We start from the raw sequence: 22,191 nt of genomic DNA on the forward strand, positions 1-22,191 counted from the left end.
ACGAAGACTCAGGCAAGACAGGACATGGAGCTCCAACGAAGACCAAGGAACGAAGACCTGACGGCGTGCTGGAAGACGAGACTTCCAGGAGCAGGAAACTCCAATGCAAGGCAAAGCAGGAGTGCTGAAGAAGCCCTTTTATAGGGCTGAACCAGGAAACTGGGTGGAGCTGACTTCTGGTGGGGCCAGGAGGACCCCACCTATGCTGTCCCTTTAAGAAGAGGAAGGTAACGCGGGCCCGCTCCTTAGGAAGGGAGGCAGGACCTTGGAACTGCAGGAGAAACTGGGCCTCTGCGCAGGCAGGCCCTGACACAGGAATGGCGGTGCCCTGCCACCAAAACAAGCAGAGGAGAGCGGCTCCAGCCTCGGGAAGACACCGGGGATGAAGGCCCCTCTGGGCCGCAGGACAGCAAGGATGTCGGTGGCTCCGTCGCGAAGAAGGCACTGAAGTCCGTGGCTCCTGCCGTGGTGAAGAGGAATCTGATGGGTGGCCTCCAGGCTGCAAGAGGCAAGCAGAGTCCGCGGCTCCTGTCTACCAAGTCTACCAAACTTTATTCTCTGATTGGTTCCTTCCCAAGAAGTAAGCAGGTTTAAATCCCCTTGTCAAATGGCGGATCCAGTTGTTCGGTTAAAGCTGTATCCTGGTTGCAGAAGTGATTTCTGGACAGATGGTGGAATCGTATGTATACAATTAATAGCAGTTTATAAGGTTAGTTCCTGGCGCTACCTAAACAAACTCTGTTTCTTTAAACTTAGATTTGGCAATACCCGGCCCCTGAGGAAGCTTATCAGAAACACGAGCCGTGTCGAGCCAGTTTGATATCCGAGCTGCTCCAATCCTGCTACAAAAAAGTACAATTGCACTGCCTGGATACCGGTAACACAACCTGGTTTCTAAAATTTGAAAAAATCACACAAAAAAATAATTTAAAAAAAAGTTGGTCCTTGCAGAGTAACCGATGATTATAACAACCAGTGATGGTCCAAAGACTTACCTGTGACTGCACCTTCATATGATTGGCAATTTGGGCTAACGAAGTACAGCCCGCCATAGTTTTATGAGGTTACCTCTGCATGGAAGATATAAGACTACATGGTAACAGCTATTCGATATTGTTGTTTGAATATGATGCTATTTTGAATTTATTACTCAAGCATACATCATATTTATATACAGTTATCTTTTACAACACGCAAATGAAGGCCCGGCATCGGCGGCGTCCGGCCGAATCGGGGAACAAGCAGCATGGGAACGTGAGAGGCCTGCTCACGGGGGAAACTCCGCAGGCAGGAATCATAACATAGAAAATGTGAATATTTTATTATACTATTTTTAGAATGTATTTATATTGAAATTTGTATGTCTTTGCATTGTGCACCACAAAAGTGATAATTTATTTCAAAACTATTTTAAGAGACAAAAGACATTCTTAAGAACATAAGACTTGCCATACTGGGTCAGACCAAGGATCCATCAAGTCCAGTATCCTGTTTCCAACAGTGGCCAATGCTGGTCACAAGTACCTGGTAGTAGGGATGTGAATCGTTTTTTGACGATTTAAAATATCGTCCGATATTTTTTAAATCGTCATTAATCGTTAAAGAGTGCGATACAATAGAAATTCCACCGATTTATCGTGAAAAAATCATTAATCAGGTTAGTGCACACTAACGGGAGTTAGGACACAACCTAAAAACCCACCCCGACCCTTTAAAACCGCTCCCTTAGCCTCCACCACCCTCCCGACCCCCCCAAAAACATTTTAAAATTACCTGGTGGTCCAGCGGGGGTCCCGGGAGTGTTCTCTCATGCTTGGGCTGTCGGCCGATAAACAACCTCCCCCCGACCCTTTAAAACCACTCCCTTAGCCTCCACCACCCTCCCGACCCCCCCCCAAAAAACGTTTTAAAATTACCTGGTGGTCCAGTGGGCCCCGGGAGCGATCTCCCGCTCTCGGGCCGTCGGCTGCCACTAATAAAAATGGCGCCAATGGCCCTTTGCCCTTACCATATGACAGGGTAACCGTGCCATTGGCCGGCCCCTGTCACATGGTAGGAGCACTGGATGGCCAGCACCATCTTTAAAAATGGCACGGGCCATCCAGTGGACGGCTGGTGCCATCTTTAAAAATGGCGCCGGCCGTCCAGTGCTCCTACCATGTGACAGGGGCTGGTCAATGGCGCGGTTACCCTGTCACATGGTAGGAGCACTGGACGGCCGGCGCCATTTTTAAAGATGGCACCAGCCGTCCACTGGATGGCCCGTGCCATTTTTAAAGATGGTGCTGGCCATCCAGTGCTCCTACCATGTGACAGGGGCCGGCCAATGGCACGGTTACCCTGTCATATGGTAAGGGCAAAGGGCCATCAGTGCCATTTTTATTAGTGGCAGCCGACGGCCCGAGAGCAGGAGATCACTCCCGGGGCCCACTGGAACACCAGGCAATTTTAAAATGTTTTTGGGGGGGTCGGGAGGGTGGTGAAGGCTAAGGGAGCGGTTTTAAAGGGTCGGGGTAGTTTTTTTGTTTATCGACCAACAGCCCAAGCACGAGAGAACGCTCCCAGGACCCCCGCTGGACCACCAGATAATTGTAAAACGTTTTTGGGGGGTCGGGAGGGTGGTGGAGGCTAAGGGAGTGGTTTTAAAGGGTTGCGGTGTGTTTTTTGTTTATCAGATCGGGCGCAGCCGATAAAAAAAAAACGATCGGGCCGGACAAAAAAAAAATGCACGATTTGAATTGGAACCGGAACCAAACCGATTCCAGTTCCGATTCACATCTCTACCTGGTAGGATCCCAAAGGGGTAGATAGATTCCAAGCTGCTTATCCCAAGAATAAGTAGTGGATATCTGCAACTTCACCTTAACAATGCTTTATGGACTTTTCCACCAGGAACTTGTCCAAATCATTTTTAAATGCAGCTACACTAATAGCTTTCACCACAACCTCTAGCAATGAATTCCAGAGCTTTATAATGCATTGGGGAAAATATATATTTTTCTTTTATTAATTTTAAATGTACTACCTATTAACTTCATTGTGTGTCCCCGATCTTTGTACTTTTTGAAAGAGTAAATAAGTGAATAATGTGTACTTGTTCCATTCCATTCATTATTTTGTAGACCTCTTATCATATCTCCCCTCAGCTGTCTCTTCTCCAAGCTGAAGAGTCCTAACCTCTTTAGCCTTTCCTCATAGGGGAATCATTCCATCCTTAGCTCTCCCAGGACAGGAATTACTCTCTCCTTCTTCTTCCCTTTCCATTGGGGGGAGGACAGTAAATACTCACCCTCCTTCCCCTTCTCTAGGGCACAGACAACAATCCTGCATCTTAGGCGAGATCCTGCAACATTTGGATAATTGTTGCTTCATCTTCTTAGGCTCCTTCGGTTTCAAAAGACCACGGATAAGCACTCTTTACGGTCATCTCAATCTCTAGATAGGCAGCGCCTTCTGTGGCTATAAAGATCCATTTGCGAATGGCAGTCTCTGTTGCAGTGACTCCAGCAGAAATTGGTCACAGCTATGTCTGAGCTTTGGCGATTTTCTTTCTGCGAGCTCTCTTTTCTATAAGGATCCATGTTAGGCTTTCCTCATATGCTTGTGGAGTTCATGTCTGTAAAGGCTATGATCTTTTGCAGATGTTTCCCAGATGTTAATGTCAAGGTTAAGGGCCTTAAGGTTATATTTGTACACAAATTTGAATTGCAGGTGAGGATGGCCAATTACCCTATTACAGGAGGTTAGCTCCTCATGTAGGATGTCTTTTGAAATTCTGTCATTGTCCATATGATGGACATACCCAGGCCATTGGAGACATCTCTGTTTTAGCAGAATGAAGATAGTGGAAATTTGAACCTGCTCCAGGACTTTGGAGTTTGGGATTTTATCCTTCCAAGAAATGTTAAAGATGTGCCAAAGGTAATATATATGGAAACCGTTCAGCCTCTTCTCTTCATATGAGCATAGTGTTCATGTCTAGCTGCCATAGAAGAGTCAACACAGGCTTTGTAGATGCTGATTTCAGTGCATTCCATAAGGTAACTGTTCTTCCAGACTCTTTTTATAAGTCTAGATGGAGTAGTGACTGTTGTTTTTTTCCCCCAATTCGCAGATTTTAATTGATGAAGGGGAAACAATCCTATATCCCAGGAGAGGAAATGTCTGGATTTTGGCTCCAGAAGCACAAAATTGCTACAGCTATGTCAGTTTGAGATTAGTTCTTTCAAAATTATATTTTCCCACTATTGCGATCAGATCCCATTGTTTTCTTCCATGATTTCAAATCTAAAGCTTAACTGTTTTTTTTTAATTATCCATGTTTTGTTTCTAGAAACAGAGGGACAATAGTTAACATTCAGAGAAGGCCACATGCAACATAGCATCTCCCGTTGACTGGAAAACTGTCGGATTCTGCTTTTCTTCTTGCATGAGCTGGTGCCATCCAGGAGTTGTAAAACGTTCAAGGTCTGCAGTGTCAGCCAGCTTGGAACTTTGGAAGTTTGCTAAGCTAGCTATGTAAAAGCTTGAATGCTCATAGTTTTGCAGTGAATCTCGCTTGAAATGTCTGACTGGCAAATCTTCAGAGTTTTTGGGGACGATATATCCCAAAGCAATTTGTGTTATCCCAACCTGAATTGTCATGATGGACTTAGAATCAACTTACAGCAGTGCACAATCATCCGAGCTGAGCAAGCAGTCTTCGGCTCTTGCCTGGGGGGGGGGGGGGGGGGAGAGAGAGAGGGACCACTTTGTGACAAACCTATCTCATGTCAAGCTTCTCAGAGAACAAAAAACAGCATCTTTTTCTTCTATTACAAAATGTATCTGCTCATCTAATAAATAGAACTGCTTGTAGCTGATATTATTTTAGTACTCCCCTTTGAGTCCTTGTCAGTTAAATTTATTAGATTCCAGAGGAAAGTAATATACACCAAGGGGAATCGCTGTCAGTTCAAAAAAAGTGATTAAAATAATGAGAGATTTTCCATCTCCAGTGCTGTCCCTGGTGGCAGTGGTTAGAAACAGAGACTACTGCAGTGGCAGAAGCCCGTGCCACTGAGCTGGCCTTGGAAGTTCCAGCTTCAGCCAAACCATTATTAAGTAAGCTATTAAAATGATTATTAGCAGTAATTTTTATTTTGATAACACCCTTCCTTCCAACGAGATTGCAATATGTGTTCAAATCACAGCACCTCGGAAGCATGCCTGCTATCTCAGTGGCATACTTTTGGCAGTCAGACTGGATAAAAGCTCTCAAAGGGAGGAGGAACTGTTACTGTGACCACTGTGTCTGACCAGAGCTGAGCATGCGGTGGCAAGGAAGATCAAGTGACTTGCCCAAAGTCATTCAGGGTCCCTGACAGAAAGGCTTTAAACTAAAGCAGCAGTGCTCCTGATATGCAGCACATTACTCCAACCACTACAATGTTGTTTTTCTATGGCTGGTCCTCATCATCATCAGGGAATTTTAGCAGAATATAGAATGATCCACGTGGAATTCCGCATCCCACAAATTGCAACTTTCACTCCTGTTGAAGGTCAGTCACTGTGTCCCCCTCATTATTCACCTTCATATATCTCAGTTCCATTGCACTAATTGGCTGCACAATTACTCCTGTGCAATAACTGAATTTCTTATTTTTTTACTGTTTCAAATGAAAAAAAAAAACAAAACCAAATAAATAAAATGGCTCTTATTTGTCATGGTGAATAAAGAGGTCAGAACTTCCCTCTAGGGGTTCTGATAGTGCCAGCCACAGGAAGTTTTGTATCCCATCTCATCCCACCAGCCCTGTAATGTTCCACATCTTATCCCACTACCACTGGAGAAATGCAGAGTGACAGATCTGGAGATTTCTCTTGTGATATAAATGTACGTGTGCTACATTTATTAAACATGGTGACCTAGTCACTTCTTGTTGCCATAGTGGTTTTCAGTCTTATTCTTGAATACAGTACTAGACCTGTGATGAAACAAGAAATAAATCTGGAAAATATTAGTGTCGGAAGAGGAGAGGGAGCTAGAAAATTACTTAGTAAGATGCCCACAAACACACATAGTCCAATGTGCAGCTGCACAAATACATATATTAACACATAAGCAAAGGCGCACATCTGCTTCTGACAGATATTTATTTATTTATTTATTTATTTATTTATTTATTTATTTATTTAAGAACTCTTATTAATTGCCTAGCCTATAAGGCACAAAGTAATGTGCAGCTTAAGTAGATTAAAAGAAAGCACAGCATTGCCATTCATGATGACATAGATCAGCATACAAATTACATCATACATTAATTAAAAACCTAATACAGCATCATCATAAGGTACATAAATTAACAAATATCTAGAAAAATTTAAAATAGACATCATCACCCTTTATAAATTTTGGTTAGGGCTGTGGCTTCCTAAGTAAACTTTTAACTTTGTGTACTTCCCCCACTCTGTACACTCACACACATAGAATTATCTTTCAAAAATTAACATTCTGTATTAGCATGAATAACAATTCTGTATTTATACTAACAGATTTTATATAAAAAATGAAATTTTTTAAAACAGCAAATAATATTTAAAATACAGTCGCCTGAGATAAAAACTATCAGTTATTGTGACACATATATTATATTTACATGCGCTGCTGTGGTGCTAACCAAAACAAATATTGAAAACTCTGCTAAAACACACTCGAAATCTATAGTATGTAACAAACCTGCCATACCAAAACAGGACTCCCTCCCAGAACTCATTCTGCAATTGCCCTACCTAGGAAAAGGTAGCACTGCCAGAAGTGTCCCACCTATAGTGCATAGTGGTGCATAGACACAACCAACTAGAGAATAGGTGTGTCATGCACCAACAGGGAAACTTTGATAAAATGAGAAAAATAGAAAAAAACTGAAAGGAGCAGCTACAAAGGTAAAACGTGTGCAAGAGGCGTGGGCATTGTTAAAAAAATACCATCCTAGAAGCACAGTCCAGATGTATTCCACACATTAAGAAAGGTGGAAGGAAAGCAAAACGATTACCGGCATGGTTAAAAGGTGAGGTGAAAAAAGCTAAAAGATCTTCATTCAAAAATTGGAAGAAGGATCTAACAGAAGAAAATAGGATAAAGCATAAGCGTTGGCAAGTTAAATGTAAGACATTGATAAGACAGACTAAGAGAGAATTTGAAAAGAAGATGGAAGTAGAAGCAAAAACTCACAGTAAAAACCTTTTGAAATATATCGAAAGCAGAAAGCCTGCGAAGGAGTCAGTTGGACCATTAGATGATCGAGGGGTTAAAGGGGCACTTACAGAAGATAAGGCCATCATGTAAAGTTTGAGGGGCAGATTTTTAAAGTTACGCGCACGGGGTACATTTGTGCGTGCTACCCGGCGCGCACAAATGTACACCCGATTTTATAACATGCGCGCGCTACCGCGCGCATGTTATAAAATCCAGGGTCAGCACGCACAAGGGGTTGCACACATGTGCACCTTGCGTGCGCCGAGCCCGAGGGGAGCCCCGATGGCTTTCCCCATTTCCTCCCGCACCCGGACTGCTCATTTTGGAAAGCCCCGGGACATATGCACATCCCGGGCTTGAGCGTGCTGCTGAGCCTATGCAAAATAGGCTCGGCACGCGTAGGGCTAGGTTTTCAGGGGTTACGCGCGTATCTTACGCATGTAACCCTTTGAAAATCTACCCCTAAACGATTTCTTTGCTTCGGTGTTCACTGAAGAGGATATTGGGGGAGATACCCGTTTCAAAGAAGGTTTTCATGAGTAATGATTCAGATGGACTGAACCAAATCACGGTGAACACAGAAGATGTGGTAGGCCTGATTGACAAATAGAATAGTAAATCACCTGAACCAGATGGTATATACCCCAGGGTTCTGAAGGAACTCAAAGATGAAATTTCAGATCTATTAGTAAAACTTTGTAACCTATCATTAAAATTATCCATTGTACCTGAAGACTGGAGGGTGGCTAATGTAACCCCAATATTTAAAAAGGGCTCTAGGGGTAATCTGGGAAACTACAGATCAGTTAGCCTGACTTCAGTGCCAAGAAAAATAGTGGAAAGTATTCTAAAGATCAAAAGCTCAGACCATATAGAAAGACATGGTTTAATGGAACAAAGTCAGCATGGCTTTACCCAAGGCAGGTCTTGCCTCACAACTCTGCTTCACTTTTTTGAAGGGGTTAATAAACATATAGATAAAGGTGAACCAGAGATGTAATGTTTTTGGATTTTCAGAAGGCGTTTGACAGTCAATAATGAGAGGCTTCTAGGAAACGTAAAAAATCATGGGATAGGTAGCAATGTCCTTTTGTGGATTACAAACTGGTTAAAAGACAGGAAACAGAGAATAGGATTAATTATTGCGGTCTCCACCGCTTCCCCTCTACCCGCTCTGCACGGCGCTTACCTACAGTGCTGGAAACACCGCTCCCGCGGCTCTGCCGACCCTTCAGGGCGTCCGCCATTACCGGCTCATCTCCCTGCCGCGACGCGCACTATGGACGCACAGCCGCCGGAAGTCTGGCCACGCCCGGCTTAACGACACCACGCCCCAAGCCCGATTTAACCGGCGTTCGGTTACCATCTCATTGCCTTGCAACGAGGGTCGCTACTGGATAGTAGTTCTAAGTTGTGCTTCGCTTGTTCCACGTTCCTGATTTGACTTCAGCCTGTTCCTGACTCCGCTTCTGCCTGCCGCCTGCCATTGACTTCAGCCTGTTCCTGACTCCGCTTCTGCCTGCCGCCTGCCATTGACTTCGGCCTGTTCCTGACTCCGCTTCTGCCTGCCGCCTGCCATTGACTTCAGCCTGTTCCTGACTCCGCTTCTGCTCGCCGCCGGCCACCGACCCTGCTCGTGCCTGATTCCGCTCCAGCCGGCTGCCAGCCTGACTTGGGTTCGTCTCCGTTCCTGCTCACAGTCTGTTCCAGTTCTCAGCATGCTACAGACTCCGTTCCTGCTCACAGCTTGCTTCAGTTCTCAGCACGCTACAGACTCCATTCCTGCTCACAGTCTGTTCCAGTTCTCAGCACGCTACAGACTCCGTTCCTGCTCACAGTCTGTTCCAGTTCTCAGCACGCTACAGACTCCGTTCCTGCTCACAGTCTGTTCCAGTTCTCAGCACGCTACAGACTCCGTTCCTGCTCACAGTCTGTTCCAGTTCTCAGCATGCTACAGACTCCGTTCCTGCTCACAGCTTGCTTCAGTTCTCAGCACGCTACAGACTCCGTTCCTGCTCATGGATTGCTTCAGCTTGCTTCAGTGCTCGGCACGCTAGAGACTCTGTATCTGCTCACCATCTGCTCCAGCACCGCTGGACCCAACTAGCCCACAGTCTACCGGACTACCTTACCCTACTCTCTGCCCAGGCCTTCTTCTACTATAGAGACTTACACTGTGCTCCTAAGTCCCAAGGTTCTAGGACCCTACGGGCTCCTCCTGGGGGTTCCTGGTTCCCGGGTGAAGACCTCTGCCTGTGGCTCCGCCTCCCGACCTGCCCTATCTTGGGGTAGTTTGGCCCAAGGGTTCACACCTGGTCTGCAGCTTCCCAGACTGCAACATTAATGGTCAATTTTCTCAGTGAAGTGGGTGGGCACTGGATTACCTCAAGGATCTGTACTGGAACCCATGCTTTTCAATATATTTATAAATGATCTGGAAAGGAATACGATGAGTGAGGTAATCAAATTTGCAGATGATACAAAATAATTCAGAGTAGTTAAATCACAAGCAGATTGTGATAAATTGCAGGAGGACTTGTGAGACTGGAAAATTGGGCATCAAAATGGCAGATGAAATTTAATGTGGATAAGTGCAAGTGATACATATAGGGAAAAATAACTCATGTTATTGTTACACGATGTTAGGTTCCATATTAGGAGCTACCACCCAGGAAAGAGATCTAATCATCATAGTGGGTAATACATTGAAAGTGTCAGCTCAGTGTGCAGCGGCAGTCAAAAAAGCAAACAGAATGTTAGCAATTATTAGGAAGGGAATGGTAAATAAAACAGAAAATGTCATAATGCATCTATATCACTCCATGGTGAAACCACAGCTTGAATACTGTGTACAGTTCTGGTCGCCGCATCTCAAAAAAGATATAGTTGCACTGGAGAAGGTACAGAGAAGGGCAACCAAAATGATAAAGGGGATGGAACAAATCCCCTATGAGGAAAGGCTAAAGAGGTTAGGGCTGTTCAGCTTGGAGAAGAGACGGCTAAGTTAGAGGTCTTTAAAATCATGAGAGGTCTAGAACGGGTAAATGTGAATTGATTATTCTTTCGGACAATAGAAGGACTAAGGGGCACTCAATGAAGTTAACAAGTAGCACATTTAAAACTAATCGGAGAAAATTCTTTTTCATGCAATGCACAGTTAAGCTCTGGAATTTGTTGCCAGAGGATGGGGTTAGTACCATTATGGCTAGATTAAAAAAAAAAATACGCACATACACACAACGGCACGTGATTTTATAACATGCGTGCACTGGCGCTCGCATGTTATAAAATCCCGGATGGCACACGCAAGGGGGGTGGAATAGCGCAAAATTGCGTGGCGACGAGATCAGGGCCTTTCCCAGTTCCATCCCAGTCTGCTCCAATTAAGGAGCGGACTGGGAGGGAACTTTCCTATCCCCTACCCTAACCTCCCTTCCCCTTCCCTCTCTCCTCCCCACCCTCTAAAACCCTTTTATAAATTTTCTTACCTTTTGTTTTGCAAGTTACTTCAGGGCCCGACCTGAAGTAACTTACGCGCTAGCATCTGTCCGGCTCGTGAGGCTCTGGGACAGCGAAGAATGGCGCTGTCCTGGGGAGCCCTGCTCCGCCCTCCTGGACCACCCCCTTTTGAGGCCCTGGCACTAACACGCGTCCTGAGGTTTACGCTCGTGGCTGGGCCTGATGGAAAATTAGCCCGGCGCACGTAAGGCCTAGTTGCGCTTGTAAACCCTGGGATTTGTGTGCGTCGGGGTTTTTAAATCTGGCCTTTAGTGTAGCTGGGTTTAAAAAAGGTTTGGATAAGTTCTTGGAGGAGAAGTCCACTAACTGTTATTAATCAAGTTAACTCAGGAAATAGCCTCTGCTATACTGGCATCAGTAGCATGGGATCTACTTAGTGTTTGGGTACTTGCCAGGTACTTGTAGCCTTAATTGGCCACTGTTGGAAACAAGATGCTGGGCTTGATGGACCCTTGGTTTAACCCAGTATGGCAATTTCTTATGTTCTTATATTCTTAACTAATCTAAACTTTGCACAGAGAATATTTTTGCAGAGGAGAGAGAATGTTTATTTCCTTGCCTTTTGTCCCCAAATCAGTATCTCATCTTAATCACTTCAGCCTTTCAACCAAAGTCAAGCATAAACCCTTGCTGGGAAAGGAAAACTGATAGGCAAAGGTCTTTCTATAAGAGACTGAAATCAGGTCATCTTTCAGTTTAGTACCTAATAAACCATTTGGGGATGCTTCCCAGGAGAGAGAGAGATCTTTCACACACTGCAGTGTTCATCTGTTTGGTTTGTCATCTTGCCAGCTCCACCATCAAGAAAGACTTCTTCATTTTCTTGGTTGTTTTTTTCCACACAATTGTTTCTTTTGGACAGGATGCAAACTTTACAAACTGGTCACGTTGAGATGGATCTGTTTCCCGCCCCTCTTTTTTGAGTACTTAATAGTAAAGACAATTTTTGAATGCAGTTCAGTGCCTCCGCCCCCCCCCCCCCCCACCTTTCTCAGTTAGTGTTCCCTATATTTTTTACTATCCATATGAGTATGTTATTTGTTATTTTTGCAATGCTTGATATAAAATAAAACTGCAAGTTTATATTATACTTCACTACTGTACTTTTCCCATTTAATGTTCTGGTTGGATTTACTGTCTACTAACACAATGCTTGTAATAGGGTTAATTACTGTTTTATTCTGGTGTGATGATTTTATCTGATCTATAGTGCCACAAGTGAGAGGTTCTTTGGGAAGGGCACAGAACTGTGGTATCGGGGTGACCAGGACCCTGTCTCATACCCCACTCAAGCTACAAATCCAAAGATAAATCCTATTAGTAAATATCATTTCTCATGTGGTACTCCCCACCCCAAGCATAGGGGTAATTCATAGTCTGGACCAAGGGGGGGGGGGGAAGCCTTCCAGCCCAGTAGACTCCTGACTCCCTATCTCCGAAGGGGCGCGACAAAGGAGCTCTCCCCTTTGTGCTCCCCTTCGTGCTAACCTTTGTGCTTCTTTTAAAATAATTTTATTTATGTTTTTCTTTTTAATTAACCTTTATTAAAGTTGTTTAGGTTTTTGTTTTGTTAACATTTGTTTCGTTTTAGATGTTCAATGTATTAGACTAAGGAATTATATTTCCTGCTTATTCAGTTTCACTGTATAACGGCCTGATTTGCATTGTATGCAAGAATGTCGGTATATAAAAATTAAAAATAAATAAATAAATAAATAAATCTTCCCATGCCTTCCAGCCCAGCAGATTCCTGACTCCCTATCTTCCTATGCCTTCCTGCCCAGCAGACTCCTGAGCCCTTATCTCTGCACATTTCCCTGCCTAGTAGCACCCACGCCCTGTCTCTCTCCTCCCTACCCCACCCAGTGCCTAACAGTACCCACACCCTCTATTTCTCTCATCAATCCATGTCAAGCAGCCTGCCCAAACCCCTCATCCCACCACCCTACTCAACAAACCCCAGATCCCCTATCTCTCCCATTCTTCCCTGCCTAGAAGGCACAGCACCCAAATTTCCTTCTCCCTCCAGCCAGAATAAAAGCCTCCAGTCCACTTCACAATCTCCCTCCCTCCTTATTGGCAACAAGACAAGAAGCATTGGGGAGAGAGAAGAAAGCAGCGGCAGTGGAAATTGATAGTGAATCAATGCACACATCTCTCTCCCTTTTTGCTCCTGTTCTCTGTCACTTCTGGGTCCTATGGAGGGAAGAAATCTTCAGAAACATCATTACTGTGCTTGGAGGGGGAAGATAAATGTGGTGTCCTGCCGGGCCCATAAGAGCAGGAATTGGTGATGTCTCACTCTGATCTGGGTAAAGGAGGAGGGAACAGACTCCCTTTGGACCAGGAAGAGGAAGGAAGCTAGCGCAGCCTCCTTTCGTGTCCAATAAAGAAGTTGGCCAACTCCCATCTGGGCTGATGAGGAGAGAGCAGCCTACTGCTAACCCCGTGACACATCTTCTGGGACTTCGTGTCACACCAGTGTGTCCCAACACACATGATGAGAACTGCAACTCTAGAAGGACTGAGCAGATGTGATATGGGGATTTTTGCTGCAGCCAGTAAATAGCAAGGCATAGACTCTGGGAGGGAAGATAGTAAATTGGAGACTTTTTAGATCAGTTTTGCAATAAGCCCAATATCACCTTGCTGTAGTAATTGGAAGTTGGTTTTTTTATTGCACGACCAGTAACCAATGGATAAGGTTGCTGATTTTTGGAAAGGACTTTTTAGATAATATTTTGAAGACATTTAATTTTGGGGGCAAGGGTATTTTCTCCATCCCAAAGCTTGCTTGATGCTGGTTGTTGAAGAGAACTACCCTACCCTACATGGGAAGGGATTTTAGATTTGGCTTACTTAAAATAAGAGGGAACAAAGGTTGTTGTCATGATTTTCATTTTGCTATTCATGATTTTTGCTATCTATCCTGGATCATTCTTTTTAAGTTAAAGTAAAAAATTTTTCAGTTGAACAGCACAATTGGACTCTGTGCTTTATTTACAAGTGGCTTTGTCCATTGAAGACGATCTGCTTGTGAATATATACTGACTGTTAAATGCCAGAGACTGTATTATCCAATATGACACCTGGGGCCCTGGAGGTTGAACCCCAGCATTCCTGGGAACTGCTGTGAGACATTTTGGGCAAAAGAGGGGTCCAGGACAGTAGTGGACAGCCCTGGGAACTATGTGAAACCCCCTTTATTCAGTGCACCCCACAAAGTATTGTTTACACTACTTTTGTCTGGACATTTTATGTTTTGAATTGTGATGGCTCCAGTGTCTTTTTAGTGCTTTCTTCTTGTTGGTCGTCTAACCTCTTTTCCAGAGTCGCCTTTCCATTTATTTTTGGTTTCTTCTCTCTCCGCCTATCTTCTTCACTTTGACCTCCCCTACATTTATCTCTGACATAGATCATTCACGTTCATTTCTTTTTCTTTTTTCTGCCTCTCTGTATACTCATAGATTTCATTCCATCTTCTCCTCATCCTCCCAACTCTTCACCACCCCAGCTCTCTTCACCAGCCTCCTTTGTCCTTCCCCCAAACAGCTTTCTTTTATGATATTCTCAAATCACCCGCCTCCGACTCCCTCCACCCATCCCTTTCACTTCTCCCACTCTCTTTTCCCTCTCACCCCTTCCAATAACCACTTGTAATTCAGTTCTATCCCAATTTCTACTTTTCTCTCCTCACCACCTTTCCACATCTTTTTTTTGTCTTGCAGCCTCCCCATTTAAAATGCCTGATTTCCCCCCTTCCACTGATTCCCTCCACTTCCTCTCCCCCCAAAACTCCATTGTTGCCTTAATATCTACTCTTCTCTACCTGGCTTTAAACTATTAATATCTTTCTCTCCCTCCCCTCCCTTCCATGCCCCGGCAATAACAGTATACAGTTCTGTACCCTAACCCAAGCTCCTGCACCTCTCTTCTTCTGCCTGCACAGTTTTATGTTCAATTGTTTGTACTGTAGGGTACACTATACTACAGAGACTCCCCCCCCCCCCCCCTCCGTATTTCAACAGCTAATCATTAAACCATGCAAGGGGAAGAGGAGAGGCACCAGCAGCTAGAGTGACTGGGTTGAGGTGGAGAGCCACAGATCATCACAACTGGGGCATGGAGTGGGAAGGCCAGAGAACAGAAACAAGCACTGGGTATTTGAAGGAGGGGGGGGGGGGGGGGGGGGATAGGGACTTATCGCACCAGGGAATTTATAGCACTTTCTAATTTTTCCCAGGGCCTCTGCTTCCATATGCCATCGGCCCAAGGATTCACCAATTTCCAAGTGTTTATTTCTTACACTACTAGAGCGGTATCATATAGACTGCCACATTGTGGGAGCCAACCCACAACAGATCATGGACCCTGCCTACGGAGTATTACAGATTACTCACTCCTCCCCTCTGGAGGAGGTGATCCATAACAGTTTGCTAACTCCTTAGCAGATTCATAACAGATTGCTAACTCCGCCTCCCTGGCGGCGTGATCACTAACAAATTGCTAGCTCCTCTCCTAGGGGGAGCTGGTCTTCAACAGATTGCTAACTCCTCCTCTTGGGGAAGCTGGTCAATAACAGCTATATATTTACCCAGTGTGCTGCCCTTCAAATTGCAGGCCTGGGACAGCGCAGGAGAAAGACGCAGAGAGTCTTCTGGAGTGGGGTCGTAATCTGGTCAGAATCAGTTGTTGGCCATGGGGAGGAAGAAAAAGATCTTCATCGTTGCCACTAACTGCTTCCCCCCCCCCCCCACCCCCCGTTCTGAAGTTTGTCAATGTTAGTAAAGGTTTTAATTTCCTGAGAACCATAAGTTTGGCGTAACCTTCTTTGATCTTTAGTAATATGTGTTGTTTGAGGCTAAGTTCTGTGTCTATTATTACTCCGAGGTTTTGTACTTTTTCAATTAATTCTATTTTCTGATTATTTTTTATCAGTATTGGGGTTTGGATGATCGTCAGATTTTTTTCACTCTAAAAGAAGGAATTCAGTTTTCTCGATGTTAATAACTAATTCCATTTGGTTTAGTAGCTGTTTGATGATGTCCAGGTACATGTTTGCTAGATTTAGTGTTTTTTCCAATGTGTCATCAGTAGATAGTAGTAGTTGAATGTCGTCAGTGTAAATGTAGTGTATGACTCCCAGGCCCACCAGGAGGTGGCATAGTGGCAGCAGGTAAATACTAAATAGTGTAGCTGAAAGCACTGATCCCTGTGGGACTGCTGTTTGTAGATTTATTTTCTCTGACAATACGTTATTTATACAGACTTGGTAAAATCTGTTACTTAGGTATGATCTGAACCAGGCTATAGTCTTATTATGTAGTCCTATTTCTTCTAATCTTTTTAAAAGTATGTCATGATTTACTGTGTCAAACACTGATGATAGGTCTAGCATCATCAGGATGTAATGTTTTCCACTATCGAATCCTCTCAGGATGTTGTCTGTCAGTGAGAGCACCAAGGTCACAGTGCTGTAGTGTTTGCGGAATCCATGCTGTGCAGGGTACAGTATATTATTACTATCTAAATGCTCAGCCAGTTCCTTCTGTACTGTTTTTTCTATTAATTTTGTGATTAATGGTAAGTTTGAAACTGGTCTGTAGTTGCTCAGGATAAGGGGGTCGCTGTCTTTTTCTTTAGAATTGGTTTAATGATTGCCCCTTTTAGTGTGTCCGGCATGGATCCTTCTGTAAGGGATAGGTTTATTATCTTAGTTAATTTTGAAATGGCAGTAGTGGGCAGGGTGTCAATTGTATGTGGGGCCGGATTTATCTTTTTCAGCAAGGTTTCTACTTCAAAGTCTGTTGTCTCATCGAAACTGGACCATTGTGTGGCGTCTCTTTTGTGCATTTTAATTTCTTGTTTGGTTGTATTAGGGATTTTGGTTCTCAGTAATGCTATTTTGTCATTAAAAAACTGCTATTTCGTGGCATCTATTTTCAGGTAAGTTTAGGGGGGACTCTGTTTTATCGTTGATGAGATCTTTAACTCTTCTTTCTCTGGCTCTTTGCAAGCCATGTCTGAAGGAAGAAAGGGAGAACAGCCCGATGCCACCCCCAAAATTTCAGTGCGCTCTAGGCGGCCCCTTAATGGAAGAGCCAGCCCTGATTGCAGGAGACTGATTACAAACTTCCTCTGACTCGTTAAAGGGAAAGAGAGATTGCATCTTTTTAAAAAAATCAAGCAAAAGCCATCCTAAAGGAAAGGGTTCTCAGATCCTTTTTATTGGCAGAAAACACTCCAGCTCAGTATGTGAAGTGGAATGGAACTGGTAATAGAATTTTCCCAGCACAGATATTTAATGCATCATCATTACAGTCCTCCTTTTAAAAAGGAATCCAATCTTGTTATCTTTCAGTATAATCTAATCTGGCATTTCTTTTCACATTTTAGAGGATTCACTCCTCCACATCTTTAAAAACAAAAGCATCCTGACTGCATTTACTGCATTTCTTCTCCATGTCCCTTCTCTGACTTTCCATTTTAAATCCTCTCTCTCCCCTCTCTAAATTGTTTACTCCTCTGTCTCCCTTTCCCTGTCTGCCCAACCTGCTTTCCCATCTCACCTTTCCCTATCTAGTAGGCTCTTCCACCGCCTCTGACTGTCTGCCCCCCGTGACTCCCATTTTGTCCCCTCCATTTCTGTTCATCCTTAACTTCTGCCTGATCCATACTTCACTGTCCATTCCATTCTTTTAGATTGCAGAGAGGTTTCACAGATGGAGACGTGCACCTAGGGAGTCTTTCTTCAGATGGACTGAGAAGGATAGCACAGCAGGAAGAAAAGTTTCAGTAGCATCATATTTTAATAAGAAACGTTCCATCTGAGACCCCTGATCCGACAAGGAGTGAATGATAAAAGTGGAAGATGTACCTGGGGAGTCTTCTGCCACTGAGGAGATTCTGGCAATGCCCATGGCTGAAGCAATATAGTCGTGGCGAGTTCTGTGGTTTGTTGGGAGGGGGTGAAGGGGGAACGTGGACATGAGCTACACTATTCATCTGAAGCAGAGGCTGTCATGATGCTTCTGAAAAGGAGTGTTAGTCATGATAGAACAGTCTGGACTTTTCTGAAATTAATTTGTTTACCTCCAAGAGACATCGAGAGGGGGGGGGGGGGGATCAATTTTCATACCAAACAAAATCCTAGCTGCAAGGGTCTGTGAGTACAGATCTTGGACCTAATTGTTAAAGGGGAAACTACGTGGGAACTTTCTCTTTGAAAATTGCCCATGAACTCAGAGGACTTTGCCTTTGCTTTTTCTGTGGGCAGTGTTTTGATGGTGAACAAAATGGGTAGATTTGAATGTTCGATGTACGCGCACTGTTTTCCAGCCCCCCCCCCCCCCCCCGGGACACCTCCCTTCATTCGGGCTACATGAGTGTGGGTAATCAGCAGAGAGGCCAATCGGCATGTGCATGGAAAAATGTTTTGGTTCGATTCTTTCATTCAGTTTGTTTGGTTTGGCAATTTGTTGTTTGGCAATTTGTTGGGGTTTTTTTCAGTTCAGCCCCAAAAAATGTATTCATTTATTTGTGCCCTATTTTCGGCTGTAAAACTGGGGGCAGACAGCAGTAGAGGGAACAGTACTCCAAGACACCAAGAACAGGGCAAAGTGGCATCAAGAGTGGCTTGAATAGCTCAAGTCACTGTGACGCTGCAAAGCAGCACCAACATTGGCAAGAACACACCAAGGTTCCAAAAAAGGGCATTAAGATATCAATAACAGTGGCATAAACATCCCGTGGCACCATAAGGGGGCCAAAGTGCCACTAACAGTTGCATGAAGACCCTAGGGTACCAAAAGAGGGGCAAAGGGCAGTAGTATGAACACCCCAAAGCACAAAAAGAGGGGTAGAGCATCAGTAGAGTGGCATGGATGCCCCAAGGCACCATGAGAAGGGCAAATTGCACCAATAACTGGGGCTTGAAGATACCAAAAGAGGGGCAAAAGGCACCAACAACAGTGAAATGAACAGTTCAAGGGCACCATAAGAGGAGCAAAGCAGCACCAACACTGGGAGGAACACCCCATGGTGGCAAAAGAGGGCCATGGCAGCTCAAACAGTGCTCTGAATACCTCAAGAGGGGCAAATGACATCCACAACCGTGAAATGAAGAGCCTAAGGCACCATGAGAAGGGCAAAGCAGCACCAAAGCTGCAAGAATACTCCATGGCACCACGACAGAGACTGGAGCAGGCCAGGTAGTAACAGTGGCAGAACAACACAACAAGACACTGAAGCAGAAGGTTTTTTTTTTTCTTTTTTTTTTATTTTTGAGGGCCAAAACATCCCGGTACAGCCAAAAGAAAGGTGGGGAGAGAGGAGTAGGCCAAGCACTAACAATGGCAGAATAACAAATCAAGGCACTGAACTGGGAGAGAGAAAGGGCATACGGAGGACAGTATTGTGGTGCTTACAGCTGCCATCAGGATCAGGTCAGACACCAACAGTGGTGAAATAACATGGCAAGGCACTGAATTAGGAGAGATGATGGGTGGGAGGGGCAGCAAGAGCAAGAGGGGCAACTGGCACTAACACAATAAGGCACTGAGAGCAACAAGTATGGGCACTGGTTCATTAAGGCTGCACACTCAGTTTCCTGTCACTCACGCTGAAATTAAGAAAAACCCAGCAAACAGAAAATTAGCTTCAATGGTCATGATATTTGTATAAGAAATTTAATTTTTTTTTCAGTGTTTGTAAATATTATATTAGTGTCACTATTCGACTGAGTAATTTTTGTGTTTGTATTTTATTTTAAGGAGGCCAACTTTTCCACCAACTCTGATGTCAGCCATGAACAATGTGGACTCACAATGTCCACTGCCATTGAGAATACCTGTTCACTAGGCATGCTGGATGGTGGGTAGAAAAGGAAATGCTAGACCACCTTGACCAGCTCTGGCCTGACTGCAGTCTTATGTAATCAGTATGCCAATGGATCTGTGCCCATGTCCTCAATGGGCTCTGTAAGGTGCCGCATGACTAGAATTTCTGCAGAGGTCTCCTATATTGAGGGATATGATGGTCTCTTCTTCCAACTGCTGTAGCTATGGCCATAGGGAGGCAGGGTTGCAGCAATTCTGACTGCAACACTTGTAGCTTACGTTTTGATCCTACCACAGTCTGGGTGGCCTGAGGGTGCTAGGTGGGATGGGAGGTTGTGGCTGGAGTTGCTGGCGAGAGAGAGAGAGAGGGTGGCCATAAGCAAGGGGCCTGGAGAGCACATTTATTTGCTGAATTCAGGGGAGAGGTAGGGAGGTTTCCTAGGCCAATAAACCTGCAATGTTATTATAATTTTTTGGGGAGACTTGAGGGGTCAGTTGCTAGGCCTGACATTAATTACAGTTTGTTCGGGGGTGGGGATGGGGGGAATGGGCTTACAGGCCTGCAAACCTTTTTTTTTTTTTACTTTATTTTACTGCCACTTAACCAGCTATATTTTGAATGTAGCCAGTTAAGGCAAAGTTACCTGAGAGCACATTTCTGGATAACCTTAACCCTGCTCCAAGGTACATCCAAATTTAGTTAAATAACTTAATTCAGCTAACTCTGAATATTAGAGTTAGCTGGATAAGTTATCCAGCTATGTCAATTTATCCAGCGTGAGTTAGTTGGATAAGTTATCCAGCTATGTCAACGCCTCCTCAGTAATTTCTCCAGTTTAGGAAATAATTGCTTTGAGATTAAAGGATTCAGAACGAGGTTTCTGCATAAATAAATTTCTCACTACATAAATATCAAAACATACACATAGAGTTAGTGCATGTCACTTTCTTACAGTCAGTGAAGAGAACCTAAAGAATTCTCTATCAGAAGGATTGTTCCAATGTTTTTGGAGGGGAGCAGAGTGAGTACGTAAGGAGTCTCATGGCTTTGGCTCCCCCATGTGGGAGACTCAGATGGTGTGCCCCTGAAGTTTACAAACCCCTGCCACCATCCATGGAATATGGTAGCTAAGTCCTGAATGAACTGATGGAGAGGTACAGGGAAATGGTGGGGCATTTTCACTTCGTATTTGTACTTTGTGTACACATAATTTGCTTAATTTCAACTATGTTTTTGACTATTTTACTTAGTAAATCTTAAAAATGTATTATCCTGTATCCACCAATATGTTATCATCCCCCTTGCTGCTAGTTTTCTTTGTTTTCAACATTGTTGCACTGTAAAGTTTCTTGCTGTTATGTTTATCTGTAAACTGATATGATGTCTTCAACGAATGTCGGTCTAGAAAAAAAACTTTAAATAAATAAATACATTTTCACTGGAACGTGAAAAGTGAGCAGCAGCAGCACCATGAGAGGCAGAAAGCAGTGAGGACCCACCTGCATCGACTTATTCAGGATGTAGGCACTGGGTGGAATTCCACCTACCTGATGCTACAGAGGTTAGGGGAGCAACATCTGCCCTTCACGACTTGTCTATGGAAACCGAGTTGGGGTGAATTGCCCCCTAGGACACCATGATTGGTTACCCATGACCCAGACAGTACAAGCTCTAAAGCTCTTCAAGGATGCCATGGAGGGATTTGAGTTTGACAGAGCCATCCTGGGTGAGGTCATCCCCATAGTTAATATACTGGAGGAGAAGTTAAAGGGGTTTCAGGCAGGAACAGGAACTGAAACCAGAGGATTTGCTACCTGTGGACTACCTCCAGCAGCAATCAGAAAATAGGCTCAAACCTCTCACCTGCCAGGATCCGTACATGCTAGCCACGCTGCAGGGCCCCACTGGTGAAAGGGAATGTTGCCCTCCAGTCCAACAATCTAGTCTCCTCGAAAAAGATGCTGGTGGAGAGGAGGCAGGAGGAGGAGGGCCGGAGCCAGAGGGGCAGCGGAGGAAAAGTGTGAGCTCATGTTGACACAGTACCGTCAACATGAGCAGCCCATTATCAGCTACCGCTTCCTCCCCCACCTCTGTCTATCTTCCCCTTTTCTCCCCCACCCACTCCTTCCCACCATTGGCCATGGCTTTAAACCTAACTGGCTGGCACAGATGATCTGGTAACGTTATCCAGATAACTTTAGGCAAGGATATTCAGCAGGATATGTATTCCTTTGAATATTCTTGACAACTTGTCTGGCTAACTTTAGCTGGATAAAGTTGTCTGTTCACTGCTTTTTTTGAATATTGCCCTCAACTTTAGAAAAAAATAAATATTATATCTGCTTAGAATTCACCCTGACCATTTCACAGAGGCCAAAGTTCTGGACTCCTCAATAGTAACAAATCAGAACACATTCTGTAATATATATATATATATATATATATATTTTTATTTTTTTTTTGCTTTGAACATTAGACATTTGTTTTGGTTTCCCTGAAAAAATCAGCACTACAAGTCCATATAAGAAGTAAGATGGGAATCTAAAACCACTTCTGGCTTAGTTTGTTCTGGATCATATGGAACCATCTGGTAGTTC

At 44.2% G+C, this 22,191-nt stretch overlaps 1 protein-coding gene across 1 annotated transcript in view; it reads left to right on the forward strand.

The window, feature by feature from the left end:
• The window catches only part of TLX2 (T cell leukemia homeobox 2), a 64,522-nt gene that overhangs the window by 21,633 nt on the left and 20,698 nt on the right, over positions 1–22,191 (forward strand). The gene's annotated exons all lie outside the window — the stretch shown is intronic.

Source organism: Rhinatrema bivittatum, chromosome 1 (assembly GCF_901001135.1).
Source record: "Rhinatrema bivittatum chromosome 1, aRhiBiv1.1, whole genome shotgun sequence".
Classification (NCBI taxonomy): domain Eukaryota; kingdom Metazoa; phylum Chordata; class Amphibia; order Gymnophiona; family Rhinatrematidae; genus Rhinatrema; species Rhinatrema bivittatum.